Source organism: Eutrema salsugineum, unplaced genomic scaffold (assembly GCF_000478725.1).
Source record: "Eutrema salsugineum unplaced genomic scaffold, Eutsalg1_0 scaffold_6, whole genome shotgun sequence".
In the NCBI taxonomy this organism is placed as follows: domain Eukaryota; kingdom Viridiplantae; phylum Streptophyta; class Magnoliopsida; order Brassicales; family Brassicaceae; genus Eutrema; species Eutrema salsugineum.
In genome coordinates, this window is record NW_006256547.1 from 8967068 (window position 1) to 8975742 (window position 8675).

Sequence of the window (8675 nt, forward strand, 5' to 3'; positions counted from 1 at the left end):
TAAAATTGACCTTTTAAATCTTATGTGGATGTCTTTAGAGGCATATAGCTTCTATATTTATTTTTCTATAAACATATATTTTGTTAACCATATAATTTTAAATTTTGAAAATTTTCTAATTTTAAATATTGATGTAGACCAATCAAATTGAACTTTTACATCATATGTGGACATTCTTATATGCATATAGCTTTTAATTTTTTTTAATAATAGATTTACAAATCAATGCTGGAAGATCCCACACGAGGCAAGTGATTATGGTCTCTCCTTGTTTGTAAGGCTTACCGAATATATTCGCATGCTGCTTGGTCAGCTAATTGTTACCTTTTTGGTTAATGTTAGGTTGTTAAAACCCCATCAGATACCATGTTATTTCAAAAATCTTCCTCAGATACCTCAATCTTCGGCTTAATGACAGAACTTCTTTCTCTATTTTCAGTGCTTCGTTTTTCAAAAGTGTCATGATTTTGGTCTCGCCTCCTTGTTTTTGAGGCTTACCGAATGTATTTGGATTCTTATTGGTCAGCTAATTGTTACCTTTGTGTTTAATGTTAGGTTGTTAAAACCGTATCAGATGCCATGTTATTTCAAAAATCTTCCTCAAATACCTTAATCTCCTTCGTCTTAATGATGGAACCTCTTTCTCTATTTTCAGTGCTTTGTTTTTTAAAAGTGTCGAGTATCATGTTTCTCGGATTGCTTGAAATTTATCATTCTTCTCAAATTCGGTGGCCAAGCTTATTTTTCGGTCTCTTTTCGATATTAAAGCAGCTTGTAATGACTTTGTTTATATCTCGTTTCATTATATTATTTGTAATTTAGCTAATAGTTAAACTTATAGTTTAGCCAAGTTGGTTATTTTACGTTGTAATGACTAATTTTTTGTGAAATCTAACTCTATTTTTTTTTTTAATTTGAAATGGTTGTACACACAGAAAAAAACTTAAAAATTATTATAGTTATGTGACAAAAATTTGGATACTAATGTAAGAATCTCTAAATATGTGTGTATACATCTAATTTAAATTTAAAATTTTCTATTTTAATATTATTTATTTTAGTTTTTTATTATTAACAAAATTTTATAAATAATTTCTTTATCTTTAAAAATTTTTAAAAATAATAATGGAATTTGAAAAAAAGTTTAATTTTCAATGTTGAGATGGACCAATAAAAAATTTATATAGAATTTTTTTATTCAGCAATAATTAGAATTTGTAAACTTTCTTAATTTATTTATTTAGCAATAATATTAAAAATTTGTAAACTTTCCTTATTTTTGATTGTTGATGTGGACCAATAGAATTGCCCTTTTTAATCCTATGTGGACACCCTTAGAAAAGGTAGAAAATAAGAACAGAGAAAATATGATTAGTAAAAGATGAAACTCCTCCTCCACATTGTGTTATAAAAGCATGAGAAAGGAGTAAAAGCAAAACAAACAAGGAAAATGCAAAGAGAAAAAGAAAGACTACATGCATATGTACAAGGGTGGAGTGTTACCTAAGAGCTGTGGAAGTCAGACCCCAAGGAGTATGAGGGGTTCGATGTGTGACCGGATGGTGTCTCCCAGGAGTGATGGCTTGCCTCATCAGAACCGTCTTCAAGATCCACCCATGCTGTGCCATATGGGACCGGTGCTGTGCAATTCGTGGAGCTCTCTCCAACCTCTTCCCTGTGTCTTGGTGAAACCGGTGTTGGAGATCCACCTCTGCAAGGGTTCTCAAGCTTCTTGATCCTTTTCTTCATCTCCTTGATACACTTGGCCATCTTGTGTATCGTTTTGTCCTGGTACTTGCACCATTGTTGAAGGACACCAATCTTTTGCTGAGCTCTAAACCCTGAAGTGCCTGGCTCCTCCCAGTTGTAATCATCAAAATGATATCTGTTCCCACCATAACGTTTTTGAGGTGGGGGCAGACCTTCATCTCCAGCACCATCAGCACTAGCGGCAGCAGTTTCAGCGGTTGCTTTCTTTTCCTTGTTATCTTCTTCTCTGCAAGCCTTCTTGTACTTGAGAATTGGTGGATCAGTTTGGACATTGTAAAGCTCTTCCTTCAACAAGTAGAAGTGAATGTTGCGCTTTACTTGGACTGTGGTGATGGAGGGATTGGGTACGAGAGCTTGGACTGGCTCATCAATGAAGGACTTGAAGTTGTAAACCAGCTTGGCTCCAACTCTTCCTTGAAAGAAACCGATCTTACACAAATGAGATTCATTGATCAGGTCAAACCTTGCCTTGTTTTCCTTGAACCTGTATCCTCTTGCCTTCAAGATTTTTGTTACAACCCAACCATGGGCTAGCTTTGCATCCTTTTTCTTTGAATCCCAGATGCACTCTTTGTAGAACATCAAAGATCTTGCTAATTGAGAGGCAAGGCAAGGTGTGTAAGCATATCTTTCATAGGGCTTCCCATTTTCATAAGTTGGCATCAACTGTTTCAGCCCCACACCAAGGAGATTCAGATCACCTTTATGAACTCTCCCAACATCAAGCTTGAAGAAGAAGCTATAAGAGAGGATCTTGTGGACATATCTCAGCACCGGATTTCTTATCCAAGAGGACTTAGCGGCTCCAGCTTTGTACTTCCCAGAAGCTATTGATCCCCATAAAGCTTGAACATCTTCCTTTCTAAGACCGATCTGGTTGGAGAGAGGTATGTTTTTAGGCGCAGAAAACCCAAATATCTCATTCAATTCCCTGAATGGCACTCTGTAGGCCTCTCCTTTCACCGTAAACTCCATGTATCCAATACCATCCCCTTGAAGTATCCTTGAATCCCTTGGGTAGTACATAAAAGCATCAAAAGAAGCCAAGAACTCTTAAGACTCCTCTTCGTATGCGATCTCTCTCAGCTCTAAGAGTGATTCAATGCCCATGTTCCCAAGAAAAGTTTTGACATCCTATGCCAATCTTCTTCAAAAAGTCCACATCAGGGAACCTCCCTTGCTGGATCCCCATCTGCTGAAACTTGGCCATATAATCAGGTGTTTCTGGTTTAGTTTTCTTGATCCTCTTGGGTGCCTCTTCAATGGCGCCTTGGGAATCTCCAGCTGAGCTGCTTGAACCACTCTCAGTTTGTTCATTTTCAGATACCACATCCAGTTGTTTTGCTTTCCTCTTTGAACCAGAAGCAACCACCAAAGCGTTCTCCTCATTCCTTGTTCTTTTTGGCTCTTGTTCACTCCTTCTTTGCTTTGTGCCCTTCTTGGTGCCTTGGCCATTTCCTTTTGGCTTTGAAGATCCTGAGACCAAGTCCTTGCCTTTGGATGCAAGACTTTTCTTCATGCGGGCTAGAGCATTGGTTCTCTCAGTCATCTGCAAAAGATTTTCTCAGAAACAAGTTAGCACAAGATCAAGTTTCACAAAGTTCTCAAAAATTTTGAAAAGTTGCTGCAAAAATCGATTTCTAAAGCACATGAACAAGTTTCTCAAGCCAAGCATCAGTCCAATGAATTCATAGTAATGCAAAACAAAAGTGCAAAGCAAAGACTCAGCAAGAAACAGGTTCATCACTTTTTCAAGAGAAATCAATTTTTCCATGAATTATTTTGCAGCAATTTTCAAAATTCAAGAACAGTGAATCACCAAGAAAGAGCTCTGTTTTCCAAGATAATCTATCATCCTAGCATTTTTAAAAATAATCCCAAGGTCTAAAACAACCTATTAAAATCGATTCCACACTTTGAAGCTCAAAAATCACCATTTAAGAACATGGAAAAAGATGAGTTTTAACAGAGTGAATACCTTGGGATTATGATGCAAACTAGTTCGAAATGCTAACAGGATGAGATTACAAATTCAAAAACGAGCTCAGAGCACTTTGAATCAACGAATTTGGTGAAGAAATGAGAGAGTTATGAAGAAAAACAATGGAGAGAAATGGGTATAGAAAGCAAACTCGTGATTTTGGTGAGGAAGAGAGAGTGTGGGACGTGGTACAGCCTTTGGACTGGTGGTCAATAGATCCACTTTGACCAGTCAAGGCTTTGACTCCTCCTCTTTCGTTGACCAGACTCCTTTTAACCTCTTGTGCGGGCTGGAACTCTCGTGACCGAGCCGCATGACTTAGTAGGAGTAAAATGCACTTATGTGTGCGACTTGGGACCTGGTGCTGACTGTCTCGCATGCCCAAGTCGCACAAAAACCTCTTCTGCACGGTCTTGTCCTTTCTCTCATGCTGCGACCTGGCCCAACCTTCAGCTGTCCCGCACGTCCAAGCCGGTGTTTTATGCGCGTTGTCGTGCGGCTTGGGTTTCTTTGTGCCCAACTCGCATGACCAGGCCGCACATTCTGAGCCTTGGGCAGTGAGCTTTCTTCTTCTCAGTGTGCGGCCTGGAACCTTCTTTGTTCCATCTCGCATGGCTGGTGTAAAATGAGCGTATGCATGCGGCCTGGTCTTCTCTTCTTCCGAGCCGCACGCCCATGTTGCAGTTCCGATACTTAGACGTTTCGGGTCCTTCTTTTTGGTGTGCGGCCTGGGCTCTTCTTGCATCAACTCGCAGGCCCATCCCGGTGTGAAATGCGAGTGCTCCTGAGGCTTGGTTCCTCCATTCTTCAAGCCGCACGCCCAGGTCGCAGGTTCTGGTGCGACTTGGTCGGCCTTTGGACCGTCTCGCATGACCAGGCCGGTGTAAAATGCGAATAGTCATGCAGCCTGGTCTTCTTGCATCTAACCCGCAGGACCTTCTCGCAGGTTTTTATACTTAGCATCTCTGGTCGTTTTCCTTCCGTGTGCGGCTTGATCGTCTCGGTTCGTCTCGCAGTACCAGGCCAGTGTAAACAGCGCGTATCCATGCGGCCTGGGCTCTTCTTGCATCAATTCGCATTACCAACTCACAGCTCTAACACTTAGCATTTCTTCGTGCTCAAATCTTCTGCTGCTAGGTAAATGACCCGCATACCCAAGTAGGTGTTAATAGCGAGTTCATCTGCGAGATGGTTCTTAGCCTGACCGAGCCGCACAACCAAGTAGCACATAGCCGCCCATCAGTTTCCATGCCTTAGATCCTTTTCTTAGCCTTCTCACATGCTCCATTCCACTTTGCCCCTGAGCCATGGCCTCTAAAAGTCACCTGGAACAACTCACAAAACCCATCAAAAGATCCTAAAACATAAAAAGAAAGAAAAGAAAAGATCAAAAGCATATTTACAAAGGATAAGCTTGGGGTGTCTCCCAAGAGCACTTTGTTTAAAGTCTCTAAGTTTGAATTTGATACCAAGTTTATGCTGATGGTGGATCAAGAAGGGGAACTGATGTAGCTTCCTCCTTCCTTTGTGAGTTTAGGTAGTGCTTGATCCTTTGGCCATTGACCACAAACCCTTGACCATCTTTACCTTCTAACACAACAGCTCCATATGGCCTAACCTCAAGAATCTTAAAGGGACCAGACCATCTAGACTAAAGTTTTCCAGGAAATAGCTTAAGCCTAGAGTTGAACAGCAACACCAAGTCACCTTTCTTGAACTCCCTTTTCAAAATCTTTTGATCATGTAGAGCCTTGGTCTTTTCTTTACAGATCTTGTAGCTCTCAAAAGCCCCCAACCTGATCTCTTCAAGTTCATGGAGTTGAACTATCCTTTTCTCTTGAGCTGTTTTGATATCAAAGTTCAGCAACTTCACAGCCCATAATTCCTTGTACTACAGCTCAACAGGAAGGTGGCAGCTCTTCCCATATAGCAGATTGAAAGGAGATGTCCCAATTGGAGTCTTAAAGGCTGTTCTATAAGCCCACAATGCATCATCTAGCCTTTTGCTCCAATCATTTCTGCTTGAGCTAACAGTCCTCTCAAGAATGGCCTTAATTTGTCTATTAGACACTTCAACCTGGCCACTAGTTTGAGGATGATAAGGAATAGCTACCTTATGTTTCACTCCATGCTTCTTCAGCAATCCCTCCAAGGTTTTGTTCACAAAGTGAGAACCTCCATCAGAAATAATAACCCTTGGTACTCCAAATCTTGGGAAGATTATGTTCTTAAACAACTTGACTTTTACCTTGGAGTCATTAGTAGGGGAAGCAATAGCCTCAACCTATTTGGACACATAGTCAACAACCACCAATATATACTGATTCCCATAAGATGAGATGAATGGCCCCATGAAGTCCACTCCCCAGCAATCAAAAACTTCAACCTCAAATATTGGATTTTGAGGTATCTCACTCCTCTTTGAAATGTTCCCATACCTCTGACAGGCATCACATGCTGAAACAACTCCTTGAGCGTCCTTGAACATTGTGGGCCACCAGAACCTACTCTGAAGGACCTTGGCCACCGTCTTGAATGCTCCCATATGACCCCCAAAAGCTGATCCATGGCACTCTTGCAACACAGGTTGCATCTCCTCTTCAGCAAGACACCTTCTATACAGCTGATCTTTGTTCAGGATATACAGGTAAGGTTCACCCCAATGGTATCTTTGGACATCTCTGAAGAACTTTTTTCTGTGTTAAGCATCAAGTTCTGGTGGTTCCACTCCACAAGCAAGAAAGTTCACAATATCAGCAAACTAGGGCATTCTCTTCTCTTGGATGCTGTCCACTTCCTCAAATTTCAAGTAAGAGTTAAGCACCATCAATGATTCCTCAGGGAGACTGTCATTAAGAGGGACTTCAGAGTCCACTCTTAACCTAGAGAGATGGTCTGCAGCTCCATTCTCTATACCCTTCTTGTCTTGTACCTCCATATCAAACTCTTGAAGTAAGAGGACCCATCTCAAGAGTCTAGGCTTGGCATCCTTCTTGGTCATTAGATACCTGAGGGCTGCATGATCAGTATATACAATGACTTTTGATCCCACCAGGTAGCTTCTGTGGTAGCATACTTCTCCTGGGCAGAATCAAGTGTTCTGCTGGCATAGTAGATGACATGAAGCTTCCTGTCCTTCTTCTGACCAAGCACAGCTCCAACTGCATAGTCTGAAGCATCAGTCATAACCTCAAAAGGAAGGGACCAGTCGGGAGCCTGAACAATAGGTGCACTGACTAATGCATCCTTGATCTTCTTGAAAGCTTCTTCACACTCAGCATCAAAGACAAAGTCAACCTCTTTACACAACAGCCGTGTCAAAGTTCTGGCTATCATTGAGAAATCTTTGATGAGTTTTCTGTAGAAACCAGCATGCCCCAAGAAACTCCTTATGCCCTTCACTGAACTAGGAGGCTCCAAATTTATCATGACTGCCACCTTAGCTTTGTCAACTTCTATGCCCTTCTCAGAGATCTTGTGCCCAAGTACAATCCCTTCCTGCACCATGAAATGGCACTTCTCCCAGTTCAGCACCATGTTATGCTGCTCACATCTCTCCAGGACCTCCGACAAGTTAGAAAGACAATCGGAGAAGGAGGAACCATAGACAGAAAAATCGTCCATGAAAACCTCCACCTTCTCTTCAATGATGTCAGAGAATATATGCATCATGCATCGCTGGAATGTGGCAGGGGTGTTACAAAGGCCAAAAGGCATTCCCCTGTATGCAAATGTCCCGTAAGGACAAGTAAATATGGTCTTCTCTTGGTCTCTTGGATCTATGGAGATTTGAAAGAATCTAGAGTAACCATCTAGAAAACAAAAGAAAGGATGGTTTGCAAGCCTCTCTAGCATTTGGTCAATAAATGGCAAAGGAAAATGGTCTTTTCTAGAGGCTGCATCGAGTTTCTATAATCTATACATATCCTGTGTCCAGTTATACTCCTAGTAGCTATCAGCTCATCCTTCTCATTCCTTATTACTGTCATTCCCCCCTTTTTGGGCACCACATGAACTGGTGAAACCCATCTAGAGTCTGAGATTGGATAAATTATCCTAGCCTCTAGGAGTTTGAGAATTTCTTTCTTCACTACCTCTTTTAAGTTGGGTTTTAGGGTTACAGTCAACATCAGAAACCACTTCAGAGTTCTGGTTTCAGTTCACAGCAACAGCCAAAAGCGCCACCAAGGTTTGGTCCACCACAGTTCCAGCAGCAGGCGCCGGTTCAGCATCAGTTTCAGTCAGCACCTGTTCACCAGCAGCCACATATGGGGTCAGATATGGTTGGGATTCTACAACAGCTGCTCCAGGGTCAACAAGTGTTTGCAAGTCAGTATGCATCTATGCAGCAGGACATCAAGGAATTGAAGCAGAATCAGGCATCTAGCTCAAGAAACCAAGGCCAACTACCTGATAAGCCTGAACCAAACCCAAAGGAGTATGCTAAAGCCATTACACTGAGAAGTGGCAAGGAGCTACCTGGTATTGAGCACAACAATGTGATCATTGAGGACAATGATCAAACTGAGGGGGAGGCAGCCTTAAAAGATGATCAAGTTGCTGAAAGATCAAGGAAAGAAAAGGGTAAAGAGGTGGAAAAGGAACCTGAACCAGAAAAGCTATATGTTCCACCACCTCCATACCAACCCAAGCTCCCATTTCCATGGAGATTCAAGAAGCAGCTTGCAGACAAGGCAAGAGCTGTATTTGAGAAGGCTCTCAATGAGACACCACTCACAATGCCTCTCACTGAAGCATTTCTAACGATGCCAAAGCTGGGTAAGTTCTTAAAAGATGCTATTCTGAACAAGACTAAAGAGCTTCAAGGTATGGTGGTATTGAGCCATGAGTGCAGTGCCATTATTCAGAGAAAGTCAATTCCAAGGAAGTTAACTGATCCAGGGAGCTTCACACTCCCTTGTGC